The following is a 19,494-nucleotide window of genomic DNA, read 5'->3' on the forward strand; positions in this document are numbered from 1 at the left end:
GAAATCCAGCAAAGCTGCTGGGGGACTCACTAGGTTAGGAAATTCAGCCTAAACAGAGAATTCTCCCTAACAGCCCCCACCCATGCCTACCACCACCCCCACCCCCACCCCCCAGCCACCAGGGGCAGCCTCCACCAGGCCCCCACTCATGTCCCCTATCACCCCCACCCCCGAGCAGTGCAGGGGCAGCCTCCACCAGGCCCCCACTCATGTCCCCTATCACCCCCACCCCCAGCAGTGCAGGGGCAGCCTCCACCAGGCCCCCACTCATGTCCCCTATCACCCCCACCCCCCAGCAGTGCAGGCGCAGCCTCCACCAGGCCCCCACTCATGTCTCCCTGCACCCCCACCCCCCAGCCACCAGGGGCAGCCTCCACCAGGCCCCCACTCATGTCTACCACCACCCCCACCCCCCAGCAGTGCAGGGGCAGTCTCCACCAGGCCCCCACCCATGTCTCCCACCACCCCCACCCCCCAGCAGTGCAGGGGCAGCCTCCACCAGGCCCCCACTCATGTCTCCCTGCACCCCGACCCCCAGCCACCAGAGGCAGCCTCCACCAGGCCCCCACCCATGTCTACCACCACCCCCACCCACCAGCAGTGCAGGGGCAGCCTCCACCAGGCCCCCACTCATGTCTCCCTGCACCCCCACCCCCCAGCCACCAGGGGCAGCCTCCACCAGGCCCCCACCCATGTCTACCACCACCCCCACCCCCCAGCAGTGCAGGGGCAACCTCCACCAGGCCCCCACCCATGTCTACCACCACCCCCACCCCCCAGCAGTGCAGGGGCAGCCTCCATCAGGCCCCCACTCATGTCCCCTATCACCCCCACCCCCCAGCAGTGCAGGGGCAGCCTCCACCAGGCTCCCACTCATGTCTCCCACCACCCCCACAACCCCAGCCACCAGGGGCAGCCTCCACCAGGCCCCCACCCATGCCTACCACCACCCCCACCCCCCAGCCACCAGGGGCAGCCTCCACCAGGCCCCCACTCATGTCTCCCACCACCCCCACAACCCCAGCCACCAGGGGCAGCCTCCACCAGGCCCCCACCCATGCCTACCACCACCCCCACCCCCCAGCCACCAGGGGCAGCCTCCACCAGGCCCCCACTCATGTCCCCTATCACCGCCACCCCCCAGCAGTGCAGGGGCAGCCTCCACCAGGCCCCCACTCATGTCCCCTATCACCCCCACCCCCCAGCAGTTCAGGGGCAGCCTCCACCAGGCACCCACTCATGTCTCCCACCACCCCCACCCCCCAGCCACCAGGGGCAGCCTCCACCAGACCCCCACTCATGTCCCCTATCACCCCCACCCCCCAGCAGTGCAGGGGCAGCCTCCACCAGGCCCCCACTCATGTCCCCTATCACCCCCACCCCCCAGCAGTGCAGAGGCAGCCTCCACCAGGCCCCCACTCATGTCTCCCTGCACCCCCACCCCCCAGCCACCAGGGGCAGCCTCCACCAGGCCCCCACCCATGTCTACCACCACCCCCACCCCCCCAGCAGTGCAGGGGCAGTCTCCACCAGGCCCCCACCCATGTCTCCCACAACCCCCACCCACCAGCAGTGCAGGGGCAGCCTCCAACAGGCCCCCACTCATGTCTCCCTGCACCCCCACCCCTCAGCCACCAGGGGCAGCCTCCACCAGGCCCCCACTCATGTCTCCTTGCACCCCCACCCCCCAGCCACCAGGGGCAGCCTCCACCAAGGCCCACACCCATGTCTACCACCACCCCCACACCCCAGCAGTGCACGGGCAGCCTCCACCAGGCCCCCACCCATGTCCCCCACCACCCCCACCCCCCAGCAGTGCAGGGGCAGCCTCCACCAGGCCCCCACTCATGTCTCCCTGCACCCCCACCCACCAGCCACCAGGGGCAGCCTCCACCAGGCCCCCACACATGTCTACCACCACCCCACCTCCCAGCAGTGCAGGGGCAGCCTCCACCAGGCCCCCATTCATGTCCCCTATCACCCCCACCCCCCAGCAGTGCAGGGGCAGCCTCCACCAGGCCCCCACTCATGTCCCCTATCACCTCCACCCCCCAGCAGTGCAGGGGCAGCCTCCACCAGGCCCCCACTCATGTCTCCCTGCACCCCCACCCCCCAGCCACCAGGGGCAGCCCCCACCAGGCCCCCACTCATTTCCCCCAGCCAACATGTCACCACAATGTAGATCCCTGGCCCTTATGGTCAGCCTCCAAATGCCAAACACCCACCCGAGTATTGCATCCACCCACTTAGAAATGGCAAAAACATGATAGAAGCCCAATTGCAAGTTTGGAAATGAACACATGTCCCTCACATACACCCAATGGGTGTCAGTGAATGTCAAAACCCATATCATGAAATGCATGAAACCACTGAGATGATACTACACATTGAACTTTGAATAAAGAATATGTATTAAAAGCTACATAAATTGAATCAAAAATAAACAAACAATAATAGAAATTTAAAAAAACAAAAACCAGCAGGTACGTGAAATAATGTAAAACCACAAATCATAATGCAAAGGAAAGGTGTCCAAAGTCACAGACCACAAAAGTAAATCCAATGGAAAATTAAAATCGAAAACCATTGCTCCATGGCGAAATCATAAAAAAAATAGAAAATCCAACAGTCAACTATATACAGATAAACAATCCAGGGTCCATGATCCCAACCGAAGAAATGAAACCTATCTAATAACACTACCTAAAAAAAATAACTATATACAAAAATGTGGCCCATTGTCCAAAAGGTCCAAAAAAAATGCTAAAACAAAGGAAACCTAACACTAACTATAGAACTATTTACAAGGGCAGCGGGCTAGTCCGACGGCTCACTTCGGGATGTTCCGGGCCAGGGCATCATCAAACTCCTGCTCAATGTCCCGGAGGCGCTCCTACTCCATGGCCCCGAGGGTCCGCAGGGCCGTCCACATGTTCCCCCCAAACTCCCTGCGGATTACCTCGAGGCACTCGGCATGCCTCAGGGCCCTCCGCATGGAGTTCTCCGCCCTGACCATCGTGAGCCGTGCCTCTTCCGCCCGCTGCCGCTCCGCATTTATGGCGTGGCCCAACCGCTGCCACACGGAAGACACTTCCCGTCCTGGGTCCTCCTGCCCTCCGGCCGATGCCTGCCCCTCCGATGTGGAAGGCCCCGAGCCATCAATGCTCCCACCACGTTGCTGTTGCTGCTGCTGCTGCGCCTCTGCCCGTGCACTGCCTCCTGCTGCCTGCACATCCTCCTCTGGCTGGGGTGCAGTCGTTGATGTGGCCACCGCTGCTGGACGTCCGACTCCTGACTGTGGCAGGGATGCCTCCTCCACCAGCCTGGCCGCACCGTCAGAGGCAGCTCCACAGGGCACCCAGGTGACTGATGGGTGGGAAGATGGCACGGAGGACGACTGGCGCATAGGGGGTTCAGTTGAGGAGGGGGTTGTAGCAAGCCCCATCAAACTGAGGAATCCGGCCTGGGTGACCTGTCCCAGTAGGCCGATGCGGTCAACGAGCCATTCGAGATGACGTGCAGTCTCCTCATGAAAAGACTGCAGGTCACCTCGCATGGCCCGTTGACGCAACGCCACACCAGTCAGGACAGGCTCAACCCGGACCCGGATAGCCACGTCCGCAGGCAGAGGAAGGCCAGTTGTCGTGAGCTCATCCCCTGCCTGAAAACGGGTCTGGACGAAGGCATCCCTGCTGGTGCAAGATGATGCAGTGACAGGATCAGGGATAGGATTGCACACAGGCACCTCCGCGGCGACCTGTGCTGCTTCCTGTCCCTGGTCCTGCACTGCACCACTAGCACCAGTGGAATACCCACCTCTAGACCCCGTCTCTGTTGCTTGCACGGCCTCCTCCTCCACCAAACCCCCCACCAACCTGGATGACTCCGTGCCATCTTCCCCCGTTGGGCCCTGTGGGGTCCCAGCATCCCCTTCTGCTGCGGAGGAGTCCAACTCCGACCTCCGCCTCTTGGACCTCCCCCCGGCAGCTGCGGCCTGGGACGTGGCACCGGACTCCTTACTCCCCGACGAGATCACAACCTGGGAGGGGAGCCGGGCCTTGCGTCTCCGGCTGGCGGTGCGATCCCCGCCGCTATGCTCCACAGCACCTTCTCCGCCCTCTTCATCAGTTGACGCCGCAGACAGGGAGAAATAAAACACAGGCATCAGAGCACTGTACAATGGACACATACACACATGACAGCTGCACATGAGTTGCATTGGCAAACCTCAGACATGGCATCACAATCGGCAACACACATGTCATTTCAACTTGCACACATGAGCCATACCACAGCCACATCGCAACTGCCAGCACCATCCATACACATACAACAGCATGAGCAGGCAAAGGTGAGCCAGACATCACATGCAACACAGGGAGTGCACTACACATGCATGCACACCACCACACTTGCATGCATGTTTACACCTCAGCCAACTGTCGCAGTGTTCCGATGGGCATCCATGTCACATCTGCCAATCAGGCTTCCACATCCCACTGTCACATGCATCCATGTTGCATCACTGTTGCACCCTTGTCAAATACACACACATGCACATTTACACAGTGCTGATACATGCAGCTGAAAACAACATACATGCGTGACATCACGAACATGCCCACTTACATACACATTCATCCAAACATGTGTGCCCACACAACTGCATTTGGCATGCAAGCCTACACACACAAGCACCATGCATGTCTCACACATGACAGCCCTCGCATGTGTTAGCCTCACGGTCCTGTACACCCCCACCCAAACTCGGCCCCATACAAACAGATGTGCAACCGGCACACTAATGGCACATCACCACATGCACAGCTTACAATCATGATGCATGTACACTTACCGCTCGACTCCAGACGGGTCTGCCTCTCAAGGACCTGGACGTGGAGCGCTGGGGATATGCGTTCCAGGACCCTCATCTGATCTTCCGACAAGTGCCCCGGCGCCCCTTAGCATCCGCTGCCTTCAAGAGGCGCCGGGCCTTGTTGAGGGTCCTGGACCTGCAGTCCTCCCAGCGCTTCTTGACATGTTGGAAGTCGCGGACTGCCACCCCCTCCGCGTTGATGGCAGTCACAATGTCCGTCCAGATCCGAGTCCGTCCTTCCTTGTCGGCGCGCAGACTTCCATAGAGGGCATCATACTGCCCCAGGACTTGCTCCACCAGGACACCAACTTCCCTGGCACTGAAGCAGGTGCCCCTCTGCCTCTCTGGCCGGGGGTTGTCAGTGGTGCCAGATGTTGCAGTGCCCGACATGACAACCCCAGAGGCAGGAGTGGGTGGGCAACTGGGTCATGGGGCTGGGCTGTGGAGCGATGGAATCCCAGTCGGGAGTCTTCGGTTCCAGCAGGGGTGGTCACAGCAACAGCACCCCTGGCTGATGTGCAGGCAGCAAATGGCAGGGCACGTGGGCAGCAGGCAGTCAGGCAGCAGCAGATGGCAGGTGGGAGCGTGCTCGGGGCTCTGGGGGGCAGTAATTCGGCCTTCTGGGCAGGAGCGTGGTCTTCCGTGTGCTTACGCGTGGCCAGCTTGATACGGAGTGATTTGGCACGTGAAAATCCTGCACGTATGCGTGTAAATCGAGGAAAGGCCCTTAACGCGTATGCACGTCAGCACGGATATGCGATTTCATTGGACCAAAGGCCCTTAGCGCGTAAGCGCATCTGTGACGTGACGCGCGCGGGCGTTTCCCTCATTACACGTGATGACAGATCACACGTGGATTTCCACCAATCGCGTGTGAAACTTCCTGCGCACCCCAGAAATACATGTACCCAGGCCAATCGCGTGTACGCTCACTTCCCTCCGATTACACGCGATGACACTCGGACGTGCAGTTTTACCACGTGTGCTCGCATATGCGATTTCATTGGCCCAAAGGCCACCATGCGCAGCTGTGTCGTCACGCGCATGGCCGTAGAGAATGGCGCGTGTAAAAAAAAAAAGAGATACACGTCAGAGTGTCAAAGCGCGTAATTGGTGGAAATGGCCTCATCGCGTATGTGCGTCTGTGACGTGTGTATAAAAGGTACGTGTAGATCGCCATTTCCTTGTACGTGCTTTTCGTGGAGAGCGAATGGGTGAAATCTGTACTTCTTGTCGGTTCACACGCGATTTACTTCACGCCGTTTCCAGTTCGTACTCCCTGTTACCTCTGACAGCTTTTTCTCTTTTCCTCTTTTTCCTGGGCCTGTTTCCTCAAACAGCATTCCCTTCTACTGTTGTCCTGTCTCCTCAGACAGCGTACAATTCTTCTTTTGGCGGGGGTGTTGCCAACGCGCACACGTGCATATTTTTCACGCTTTTGTTCCTTGCAGACGGTGAGTCGCGCACATATTTAACATCTGTGCTTGCCCCGTGTGTTGCGTACCCCTTCAGAGGTCATTCTAGGCTGCGTGTGACACACATGTTCATTCTTGTGTTTCTGGGTGCCACAGCGTAGTGCAGGTTTATTTTTCCACGCACGTGGTCTAGGAGGGGTTGCGTGCACCTTACTTCATTTTTGGGGTGCCTGTGCATTGCTTGACCCGTCATCTTTCCCAAGGGGTGACATACAGCCTTGCTAGAGCACTAGGGTACGATTACCATCTGGTACCCAACCCCTTTGACCCCCAATTGCCCAGGACAATAGTTCACATCGACTCCCATACGCACAATAACATCAGTGCCATGGCTGGGAGGCGACCAAGCCATAAGGGTGGCAAAGGTGGCCGAGCCCCAAGTGGTGGCCGTGGTGGATCCGGTAGGAGATGTGGCCATGACTTGCAGGGTGTCCCTAGCCCCCCATGTGTGGAGGAGCAGTCAGGGACACCCATGCCCCCTCCCGGTTGAGGTTAACATGGCTGACACCATCCATGCTCAGCCCTTGTTGGACCAGCCCACTGTGGAACCAGACCTGGCACAGGGTGACTCCATGGCTGACTTCCAGGTCAGCAGGTCTAGGCCATGTGCGCCGGTGAACGTTGGTGTCATCAGGCCACGTGGATCAGGGGCCGCTAGGTCATCTGCTGCCCCGCGTAGGCAGGCTGGGGAGGCTGCAGGGGCAGCTGCGGATCCATCCACCCCACCTCTCACACACCCAGCCAGGACAGTGTCGGTCCAAGTCCATCATGCTGATATTGCCCCCGACACCATCACACTTGAGCTAATGCCTGCACCAACTCCCATGCTGAGTGTGCAATCCCACGCTCCTGCCCCTAGTGTCCAGAGCGGCGTAGGACACTCAGGATTCCCACCACCTTCCAAGCGGAAGAGGAAGAGGAAGAGTGCTCGTCCAGTAGAGGCTGATGTCCCAGACACGGCTACACAGTCCGGCCCGTCAAGGCCCGTCAAGGAAGCCCAGCTTCAATGAGGCCGAACTGAATGCACTTGTAGAGTATGTGTCCGCACATGACCGGGAAATGGTGATTGTTGCAGGATCCAAGACCACACCTGCACAACGTCAGGCACACTGGCAGATCATTGCGGACATCATAAGTGCCCTTGGAATCGTGAGGCGCACAGCTAATGAATGCTACAAGCGCTGGAATGACCTGAAGCGCAGGACAAAGAATAAGCTGGCCTCAAGTCATGCCACAACTCTAGTGACTGGAGGTGGGTCTCCAGCAGACAACATAGAACTCACTCCACATGAGCAGGTTGCTGGGACCTACGTCAGATCCAAGGCGTGGGAGAACGGGCAGATTACGAGGCATTGTCCGGTGAGTGCACATGCATGTGTGTGTCACCCATGTGCATGGTGTGTGTGGGAGGGCTTCTGTTTGGGTGCCAGGTGAGGGTGTGTGTGCCTGAGTGGTTTGGGTCACCCATGTGCCTCTTCCTGTACATTCTTGGCACCAGCATTTGGGTATAGCAGCATCCCTTCTGCCAACATTAGACATCCAGCCCAACACCACACCAGTTGCCCTTGGAGTGTCATCTTGCCACAACATTGTTGCTTATTTACCTCTGTTAATTCAGGCAGATTGTTTGCATACCACCACTTTTACTCGGGATCCTATTGTCACATGTCTGACATGGCTATGGTACAGTGGACTGGCTTAGTTTCCTGGACATGATTAGTTTAGACATGTCCCTGTGCTATTGGACCATTTTGGACTGGCAGCTGCAGGTTAAACATTTGAACCATTTCAATTGAACAATCAATTACATGGGCACACTGGACTGAATGAACAATTGGTGACCTCCTCTCCCTCTTCACTTCATGGCTAGGGTACATGCCAGCTGTGTGATGGCATGTGTATTTGACCTGCCAATCACTGGCCAATGTGTGATGCCACTGCTGGGCAGCATGCAGCAAATGTGTTCATCTTCCATCTTGGTGTCATCAATGTGTGCCATCTGCCTCCCCTTCACACGCAGTGACGGTGCATGCATGGGAGGGTTTTAGTCATGTGGGACATGTGTCAATCAAGTACTGTTTCTGAAGCCTCTCAGCCCTAATTGTGTGCCATAGTGCTAATGCCTGTTTCCATTTGTTTTCTTTTATGTCTTTGCAGGGGATGACGCACTTGATACTGCTGGGGTTGTGGAGATGGGCAGACCCAGGAGGGGTCTGAGGGCCGACCGACCACCATTGAGGGACGTGGTGTGGTGGTGGGTTAGAACCCACAACTGCTGCAGGTCGTGCTCTCAAGGGGTGTCTCTGGCTGCACCTCCCCGAGCTGTATTCAGGTGTCGATTCGGATGATGAGACCTATGTGCCGTCGCAGGTGAGTGTTCCTGGGAGGGATTCTGTTCTGTCCGACCCACCTGCACCAGGGTTAGAACCCTCAACGGGGATGTCAGTGTTGGCAGGTACGCCTTTGGTGGTTACAGATGCAGGGTCACACTCCGTGACATCTGATCTTGTTCCTGGGCCAGCAGATCAGAGGGGGAATGCAGTCCTGCAGCCTCAGGCAGTGCCGGCACAGCAAGGCGCAGTTCGCCTTGCCCCAGACAAGTGTGGTGCCCGCTGACGTGGTGGCCGTACGCCACCTGGCAATACTGCATGGGAGCAATCCATATACGGTATGGCAACCCAACAGGCAGCATCATCAGAGATGATGGCTCAGGCCATGGATAGGGTGGCCACTTCCATTGTCCCCCCCGAAAGGCTGATGGAGCGGCTACAGCAGGCAACCGACTCCATCTGCCAGTCACACAGGGAGGACATGTTGGCGTCCGACAGGGTCAGGCGGGCGGCACTGGCGACTCTGCAGGAAGCGATTTCCATAGAGTCCCAGGGCCACAGGGAAGCCCTGAGGGTGGAACTCCTTCACCTCAGGACGACTCTTGTTGAGCTTGAGGCTTCAACAAACAGAAGGACAGAACAGCAGCTGGAGCGTCTCACACGTACGCTCTCAGCTGAGATGCAGGCAACTAGGGCGGAGGTCTTGTTGTTGCATGGGGACCTCCGCACACTTATCCTCCAGAACGAGACCTACCACACCCGCATGCTTGCAGCCATGGAGGAACAGACTAGGGCTTTGCGTGGGCTGCCTCCCATAGTGCCACCAACTCCTGATGCAGCTGCAAAGGATGAGGAGAGCGACAGCAGTGATACTCCCACACTAGGGTAGCCGTGTAGGCCATGAGCCCATGGAGGTGTTTTTTTTCCGCAAGATCCACACAGGTGGGTATTGGTGTGCACCCTGTCCTCGGACCTCCTGGGTGGCCTCCCCCACCCCCCCCAGGCCCATTGATGGCCATTTTTGATTTTTTTTTTTTTTTTTGGGACAGTGTGTTGCCTTGTGTGGCTCCCGTGGGCATACACTGCACTGTGGCTGGGCACATGCAGGCTTGTCATGAATTTGGTTCAGATGCTTGGGTTTTTGTGTCACACACCCCTCTTGCTTCCCATTTCCATGGGCTTGCAAAGGGTGTGCCCAAGTGACATTGACGTACATGGTGACATTGGACTCCCATAAGCTGTGTGGGCAGTCTGTAGTCAATACTGTGTATACATTCATAGTGCATATTATTGTTGTATTGTACACTGCATGGTGTATTGATATGTGCCTCTGCATCCATCTCATCCTCCTAATTTGCAGGTCCATTCCTCATGTCTTCACAATGCGGTCCACCTTGGAACTGGAGTCCATGTTGTAAGCAGTGCACCTACACTCTTGCGTGGCGCTAACACTGTATACTTGGAAGTGTTCGGGGGGCTGGCATCATCAGGTAGTGAGGCTACCAAATTTTCAAGTCTGTAATGTCAAGTTTAAGGTAGGTTGGAGGTTGTGTAGGTGATTGGTATTCTTGGTAAGTATTTGGTAATTTGTGTTGTAGGTCCTGCATTACTGTGAGCATTTCATGTGTGGACATGTTTCCATTAGGGACACTGTAGCTGGTGACACTTGGGGCATGTTGTGGGGATTAATTTCTTTCCTCTCACATTGCATGACATGCCATGGTGTGTTGTGTGGCCGTGCCGGGGAGGGGTTGGGTGACATGGCACTGTTTTCATGTAGTATTTTGCGAGTGGGTATTAATTTCTGCAGCATGGAAGTGTCTTTTGATGACACTGCATTGGTGGGGTTTGTGTAGGTAGGGATGCACACATTGTGACACTTCCACATGAACAATCTCAGGCTGCTATGGTTCTGACAGTTGACAGTCCCTTTGTTCGTCTTAATTGTCAGGTCGAGTCATCATTGCTTATCAGATGGTATGTGCCAGGGCTGTGTGCACTCCACTGGGGTGTGATTTCTATGTGAAGTAATTAGCCACCAGCTGCGTACGGGCTGCCTCACCCCGTGCCCTCTCCCCTCCCATGCGCAGCGGGCGTGCATGTGGTTGAGGATGTGCGGGCACCACCATGTCCACAGCCAGGCCCCGGTGTGTTGCAACATTGTGCAGGACACATGCTGCCACTATGATCCTGCACACTACTGGGGGCGCATATAACAGCTGCCTGCCTGAACGGTCAAGGGAGCGAAAGCGTGACTTGAGCACTCCGAATGTGCGCTCCACTATGCCCCGGGTTGCAATATGGGCTGTGTTGTATCTTACCTCTGGAGGCATGATGGGGTTCTGAATTGGCGTCATCATGTGGGTGCTCAGAGGGTAGGCACTGTCCCCTGGTGAGGAGGTGATGGGTATCATTAGTGGGGTAGTGACATAACTCTGCATCTGACATGCATGCATGTGCAGTGGCATTCATACTCACCAAGCAGCCATGTATCGCCATGCCACCCAGCTTCTAGGTCCCGGCTTAGGGTAGACATTCGGTAAATGAAGCTGTCGTGGGTGGACCCTGGATAGTTGGCATATACTGAGGTGATGATTCCCTTAGCATTACATACTACCTGCATGTTGATGGAATGCCAGTGCTTGCGGTTCCCATAGATGTGCTCTGATGCCCTGGGGGGGACGTAGTGCCACATGGGTGCAGTCAATGGCACCTAGCACTTTTGGGAATTGTGCCACACCGTAGAAATCGAGGGTGGCAGCCTGCCTTTCTGCAGGTGTCCTGGGCAGGTATATGTGCCTACTGACTGATGGGCGTGCAGTGATGATGTTCAAGACCTGGTGTAGGCAGCGTGACTGCGTGGCCTGTGACACCCCACCCACTATGGCACTTGTCCGCTGAAATGATCCTGCAACCAAGAAGTGCAGTACATTGAGGACCTTCTCCAGGGGGCTGAGTGCTTGGGAGCACAGGGTGGGTGATGTGAGGTCATCCTCCCACTCACTGACCAGGTAAAGTATTATGTGTGGTGGAAACCTGTACCTCCCATACACCTGGTCATCAGGCATCCCAAAAAGGCTGGTTCTGGGAGTGAAAATTCTGGCCCTCACTATCCTCCTCCTCCTCCTTTGGTAACCCACGGCCACTGCTGCTAGGAACGGTATATTCATCCTGGCGTATGAGCTTGTTTGTTGTTTGCGTGCACTTTTATGCTGCGCGGGTCGACGTACGCCTGCTTCATGCTGGCGTACGTGTTTCAGGATTGGACCATTTTTTTTTCGGCAAGTCGCAGGCGAACGTGAGAATCTTCCCGCCCACCCCAGGAATACACGTAGCACGCTCTCCCAGGCCCAGTCGCGAGTAAACATTCCCGCCAACCCCTGGAATACACGTACCCCACTCTCAAAGGCCCAGTCGAGTGTGGAAGTTCACGCGCACCCCGAAGTACACGTACCCAGGCCAATCGCGTGTGGAACTTCCCGCGCACCCCGAAGTACACGTACCCAGGCCAATCGCGTGTGGGACCTCCCGCGCACCCCGTAGTACACATACCCAGGCCAATCACGTGTGGGACCTCCCGCGCACCCCATAGTACACGTACCCAGGCCAATCACGTGTGGAACTTCCCGCGCACCCCGAAGTACACGTACCCAGGCCAATCGCGTGTGGGACCTCCCGCGCACCCCGTAGTACACGTACCCAGGCCAATCGCGTGTGGAACTTCCCGCGCACCCCGAAGTACACGTACCCAGGCAAATCGCACGGCTGGGTGGTGGGGGTCATGGGAGACATGAGTGGGGGCCTGGTGGAGGCTGCCCCTGCACTGCTAGGGGCTGGGGTGGTGGTAGACATGGGTGGGGGCCTGGTGGAGGCTGCCCCTGCACTGCTGGGGGGTGGGGGTGGTGGTAGACATGGGTGGGGGCCGGGTTGAGGCTGCCCCTGCACTACTGGGGGGTGGGGGTGATGAGAGACATGAGTGGGGGCCTGGTGGAGGCTGCCCCTGGTGGCTGGGGGGTGGGGGTGGTGGGAGACATGGGTGGGGGCCTGGTTGAGGCTGCCCCTGCACTGCTGGGGGGTGGTGGTAGACATGGGTGGGGGCCTGGTGGAGGCTGCCCCTGCACTGCTGGGGGGTGGGGGTGGTGGTAGACATGGGTGGGGGCCTGGTGGAGGCTGCCCCTGGTGGCTGGCGGTGGTGGTATACATGGGTGGGGGCCTGGTGGAGGCAGCCCCTGCACTGCTGGGGGGTGGGGGTGATAGGGGACATGAATGGGGGCCTGGTGGAGGCTGCCTCTGCACTGCTGGGGGGTGGGGGTTTTGAGAGACATGAGTGGGGGCCTGGTGGAGGCTGCCCCTGGTGGCTGGGGGGTGGGGGGAGACATGTGTGGGGGCCTGGTGGAGGCTGCCCCTGGTGGCTGGGGGGGTCGGGGTGGTGGTAGGCATGGGTGGGGGCCTGGTGGAGGCTGCCCCTGGTGGCTGGGGGGTGGGGTGGTGGGAGACATGAGTGGGGGCCTGGTGGAGGCTGCCCCTGGTGGCTGGGGGTGGTGGTAAACATGAGTGGGGGCCTGGTGGAGGCTGCCCCTGCACTGCTGGGGGGTGGGGGTGATGGGAGACATGGGTGGGGGCCAGGTGGAGGGTGCCCCTGGTGGCTGGTGGTGGGGGTGCAGGGAGACATGTGTTGGTGATCAGTAGTGCAAGGTGACATGTGGGTTGGCTGGGGGGCATGGCCATGGTGGATGGGTTGCCTGTGGGACATGAGCAGGGGTGCAGGGTAATCCCCTGTGGTGTGGGCTGCCTGCAGGGGCCGTGGAGGGTGTAGAGGGAACACCTGAGAGGACCCACACGGCCAAATCACATGTAGCATTCCCCGGCACCACCTAAATACACGTACCCTGCTGAAATTGCGTGTGAATCTTCCTGCGCACCTCGGAATACACATACCCAGGCCAATCGCGTGTGGAACTTCCCACGCACCCCGAAGTACACGTACCCAGGCCAATCGCGTGTGGAACTTCCCGCGCACCCCGAAACACACGTACCCAGGCCAATCACGTGTGGAACTTCCCGCGCACCCCGAAACACACGTACCCAGGCTAATCGCGTGTGGAACTTCCCGCGCACCCCATAGTACACGTACCCAGGCTAATCGCGTGTGGGACTTCCCGCGCACCCCCAAGTACACGTACCCAGGCCAATCGCGTGTGGAACTTCCCGCACATCCCGAAGTACACGTACCCAGGCCAATCGCGTGTGGAACTTCCCGCACACCCCGTAGTACACGTACCCAGGCCAATCACGTGTGGGACTTCCCCCGCACCCCAAAGTACACGTACCCAGGCCAATCGCGTATGGAACTTCCCGCGCATCCCGAAGTACACATACCCAGGCCAATCGCGTGTGGAACTTCCCGCGCACCCCGAAACACACGTACCCAGGCTAATCGCGTGTGGAACTTCCCGCGCACCCCGTAGTACACGAACCCAGGCTAATCTCGTGTGGGACTTCACGCGCACCCCGAAGTACACGTACCCAGGCCAATAGCGTGTGGAACTTCCCGCGCATCCCGAAGTACACGTACCCAGGCCAATCGCGTGTGGAACTTCCCGCGCACCCCGTAGTACACGTACCCAAGCTAATCGCGTGTGGGACTTCCCGCGCACCCCGAAGTACACGTAACCAGGCCAATCGCTTGTGAGACTTCCCGCGCATCCAGGTACACATGCACACGCTATTTTTCACACAGCGGGTGTCCATGTTTGTCAGTACCCCTTTGCACCTCATTTGTCCTAGAGGGCCACTGTATGGACCATTCATCATGGCTGTATAGGGGTGCTTTTTGTTATCGCACATTTTGGCGCACATTTTTTTCAGGCGCAGGGACGCTACTGCCTGCTTTCTTGTGGCGTACTTGTTTGGCCCTGTGTGCGTCTTTGACCGTGCGCTGGTTTTCCCTATTCGATTCCATGAATACGGGTTGTAGGCGATCGTGTGACCATTCCGCGCACTTGCCCCCTGTACTTCCCCCGTGACGCCCATATTTTCACGCGTTGTTCCCCATTCCGAGTGTTACGCCCCGTGTTCCGCCTACTTTTGTGATGTGCGCCGCGCTATGTGCGATTTCGCAGTGGCCGTGGCGCACGCTGTTGGATGACCTGTGCGCCAGCGTGCGCGACGCACATTTTCAGCGCACATCCAATGTTTTTCTCGCGCACAGACTTCCATGAATCGATGTGCGCTGGTTTCCCTGCGATTTTCGCACTTGCACTGCGATTTTCGCACTTTTACTGCGAATCGCACGTTTTTTGGCACCTCTGCGCGGGAATTTTCGGCGCACATTAATTCCATGAATCGACCCCTTAGTACATTATGATCACTCATTTGAGACATGATCCTCCAGGAAAATAGAGAAAACAATTATATTCAGAAAAATTAATGTATATGAAACAAATTTAAAAACAACAGTATTAAGAAACTGAACAGGTAAGTGCATTGACATACAGATAATACAAAACTAAAAACACTGAATGTAAAGGGGTGTAAGTCACTAAATAGACATTATGCTCCAAAATTAATTCAAGAGACTACTATCATTAGCAGTCTTTTTTTGAGATGGTCGACATTTTTCAGCCACAGAATAAATTGGACACTATCCCTAGTGTCTTTTCAAGAATAGGTGTAGAGGCCTTCTTCAGGACAATAGATTTCTTCCAATTTAGCTTCAAATTAATGATTTACCCCATTGTATGATGCATCGATAACATTGCTGATCTATGAAACAGAAAAGCTTAATTATCATCTTGAAGTGATCTATAATAGGTACAAACATGTTTGATACTCCATGTAATACATTCATTATATATCTAGCAGAATGTGGTTGGAATCCTGTTTCATAATCAGAAATTACTACATTCTAAACCGCACATTTGAAGTTGAACTAGCTCGACAAATAGACACACGACATAACAGCACCAATCTTTTACTTACATCTCCAGGCAATGTGAGAAGTTATTGACATGAGTTACACCAATCAAATGATTTCTTTAGGTTGGACGCGATGTGCAAAGATTAGGTTTCATCATTGTGCCAAGAAGAAACACATTTCTTGACCTCCAATATAATCATCATGATTAGTTTAAACCAAAAAAGGCAAAATGAGTTAATTAGTACTTGACTGTCCGATTGTTTTAGACTACCTAGAGATACCATAGTTAATTCTAATTCTATTCCTTTGGTACAGGACAACTATTAATATGTGCAAAGTCCTCTTATAGTACCACTGTACGTGAGACAAACACATCCATTACACACAAACGTGGCAGTGTGTAGAACCAACGAAGCTCAAACGTTTTATGGGGCTATGAAACTGTGTTAAGAACCACAGGGTTTAATTACAGGACAGCGGTATAAATACCTGTTGCTGTCGAACAACACCACATACTGTGTCACAAGGAACGTTTTGATTTACTAAGGCGCAGAAATGCACAATTGTTTATCTCAATTGAGAAACGCGGCAGGGCGACTGGCGATTTTATCACGAATACTTCTGTGCATGAATCTACATGCTGTAAGCCACAACATGGGGAAAATAAAAAGACATTTTTTTTAATGAGAAGTCTTATTTAAACCCTATGGAAAAGCAGCCCGCGCTGGGAATTCAACAGCAGAGTGAGGCTGACAGCAGGGTAAATTAACAGAATGTTCAAGAGACTAGAAACAGACGTACTTGCTGGTTGATGATCGGGAGGACGCCGTGTGAGACTGGTGCCTGAGAATCTCACGTCTGCAAACACGGCAAGGCTATTTAAAAAGCCAGCATAGATAGGTTACGTGCTATGGGAGCTAGCTTAAGTCACATGACCTTAAAACGAACACGTGAAAATGGATAGTGATATTTAAAGGGGTACACGCTCCACACTACGCTATAGTTCCAAAGACACCGAAGGTTCACAAATACATAGCTCTCAACCATTTGTTTTGCAAAGGTGGGTGAAATCACCCGATTTTGTTTTTGGCGGGTGAGAACTCATGAAGGCTGCTGGGCTTGTATGGCCGTAGTTGTACAATTTAGCGTGATGTAATTAAGGATACTTAGGGAACAAAAATGCCATGTAAATGATTATGCCTGATCTTAGATCACATGTTAGAGGATCAGAGTACCACTGAGGCAGGATAAAGTGTTTCTGTGGTGTGTGCATGAAAAGCACCTTAGAAAAGTGTGTTCAAGAAAGCAGGTTAAACCAAAAGGCTATTCCATTCAATATTCAAAATTGAAGAATTTAACTCTTGTTTGACATTATTAAGGGTGTAAATCCAGCGTTGCTCGCAGCGACTAAGCAAAAGTTCCCTATTGCCTCCTCTTTCTGCAGATGGAATTTTTTGGATCACAAACCATAAAAGATCAGTGTATTTGTGTTTTTTTTGCTTCATAATGTGCAACTAATGGTTGTTTGTCGATTTTATTCTTAAAACAAGACCTATGTTCACATATACGCTCTTTTACAGGTCTACTAGTTTTGCCTATGTAAAGTAAATTACAAGGGCATTTAATGCCATAGACCACCCAATCTGTGGAGCAGTTTGAGAAATGGCGGAGTTCCCACTGTCGGGGTGATTATCCCGGGGGCCGGTAGAGCCGTCCGCAGACCTCCGGGCTGGAGAGGCCCCAACTCCTCCCGCGTCCCAGAAGGAGTATGGCACCCGCACACAAGGAGCAAGGCAATGACTGCTGTTTATTAGAGTAACGGCAGGGATACCCTTAGTCCGTATGCATCCGGAAAAGCTCTCATTATTAGTGGGGCTTGCAAGCCCTTTTTACAGCAGTATGACGCGCCACTTGTGTCACCTTGGAAAAATCATCACAAAACCTATTGCCACTTCGGATTGGTTCCCCCAGTGGTAGGGTTAGTATAGGTCAGGTGGTATACTTGGCCTGTTCCTAACAGTTGCTACTTTGGAATTGTTACAAGGTGACCCTTGGTGATTGGCTAGGAGTAATGGTGTCAGTAATAAGCCCCCTGTATTCTGATTGGTTCTCCTGCGAGCCCCCAAGCCTGGGACCATCGCTGTTCCCAGCCCGCGGTGTACCTGACATTAGCAACAATGTGCAACTATGTGTTAGTGTGGACAATGGACAGGTTTGCTTATGGGCTGGTGAGCAGGTCTTTCCCATCGATGTGGGTGTCCATCTTTGCCGCTTCACTGTTGCAACCTGTGTCCCAGACATGGGACCCTGGCGGCTTCTCGTCTCGTAAGCTTGGCATCTTGTCAGTTCGGCTTGGTCACGTGTGTGGAGACTGTAGCTGGAGCAGAATTATGAGCATTAGATTTTTGTATTCTGTCTCTGAGAGCTTTGCACCTGCAGGTGTAACTTTGGCGCTGGACGCGCGGCGTGCGGGTTGCAACATCATGGCCTTGGCTGTGGGCTCTCGTTAGGGCTTGATCTGCATGGTCAGCACTTGTATTTCGCTCTGGGAGGAGTTTTGTTTGCGAGGCTCCTGCCTGGGGACTCTTGCTTGCGGCCTACTTGGCCTAGTTTCTGGGTGGCAGTACATAATCCATAGCATGGAGGTTGCGGGGCGACAGAGTGTCACTGGCAGCATTAGATATACATTGTCGGTGTCCTCATAGGGATGGGTGGCGAGAAAAAGTGTCAGCAAGCATGTACACAAGCTCTTCGGGCATCTTGCGTTTCTGCGGTGCTGTAGAATGCCTTTGTGAAAAATAACAACAATGCATGTCTGTGGGTGTGACCGTCTGCTGCGTCGTAGCACTGAGTATGTTCTTTGTGTGGGTTGATGTGTGAGTGACCAGTGTGCATGGTGGCATTTGTATTCTTGTCTGTTGGCTATGTAGTCATGGCATCTCTAACGATGTGAATACTCATGGCTCTTGTTTTAGTCGAGCTGATCCATGTCACAGGCATTGGTTTGAGCCTGGCGTGCTGGTGGGCATAGTCCTCGTATGTGTAGGTTTTTGAACCAGGGTATTTTGTCATCTGGTAAGTACATGAACTCCCCTTGTGGGGGGTGTCTGGGCCATGATCCCCTAGGCCATGGTCTGGATGAGATTGGGGGGAGGGTGTTATCCCATTCTCCCACTTCAGTCCCCCCCCTGGTCAACTTGTCGACCACAAAATCATCCTTTTCCTTATCTCCTTTCACTCTCCATACTTTTGTTATTCCGGCCAAGTGCCCATAGTGGTTGACATGATCTTCAAATGACCAATACATGTAAACGCAGACGCCACCAGGTTTGCAGTATACCCATCTCCCAACATAGCTCCTTGGGTTCCTTGGGTTCTCTACCTTCACAGACGGTGGATCTATGTGATTATCAAGTATCTGTTTGCACAACCTTTCCCTTTCCTGTATGATCATGTCTGTGTGCTTGACATCATCAGCTGGCAGTAAGGTGTGCATTCCAACCATATCCATCATTTTGTCCATCGTACGAGCTGTTCTTCCTTTCCATAATCCCATTCCAATCATTATAGCCACTGCCAATATAATGCATCCTGCTATTAACTTCAGGCCGTCTGATAGCCACAAAGGTATCCATGACCACAGGAAGGAAAACCAACTGCCATCTCCTTTTACTCCTTTACTTTCGTCAACCATTTTCGAGTGCATCAGGGCTAGTTGTGATACTGCTTCTGTAAGTGTTCCATTGTCAGCATCATTAACAGAGTGGAATGTGCAACATGATTGTCCAATTTTTGCACAAACCCCTCCTTCCATTACCGTGAGGAGGTCCAGCACGTATCTGTTTTGGAGTGCTACCATCCGTACTGCCCTCAATTCTTCTTTTATCGCATTGA

At 54.6% G+C, this 19,494-nt stretch overlaps 1 long non-coding RNA gene across 1 annotated transcript in view; it reads right to left on the reverse strand.

Moving 5' to 3' along the window:
• Positions 1-16,501, reverse strand: part of LOC138488593 (uncharacterized) — a 245,463-nt gene extending 228,962 nt beyond the window's left edge. The window contains exon 1 of the long non-coding RNA XR_011274689.1: positions 16,402-16,501. This is a non-coding gene — a long non-coding RNA (uncharacterized lncRNA). The remainder of the gene's footprint in view (positions 1-16,401) is intronic.
• Positions 16,502-19,494: the final 2,993 nt, after the last annotated feature.

Source organism: Ambystoma mexicanum, chromosome 9, assembly GCF_040938575.1.
Source record: "Ambystoma mexicanum isolate Mex_15411 chromosome 9, UKY_AmexF1_1, whole genome shotgun sequence".
Lineage (NCBI taxonomy): Eukaryota > Metazoa > Chordata > Amphibia > Caudata > Ambystomatidae > Ambystoma > Ambystoma mexicanum.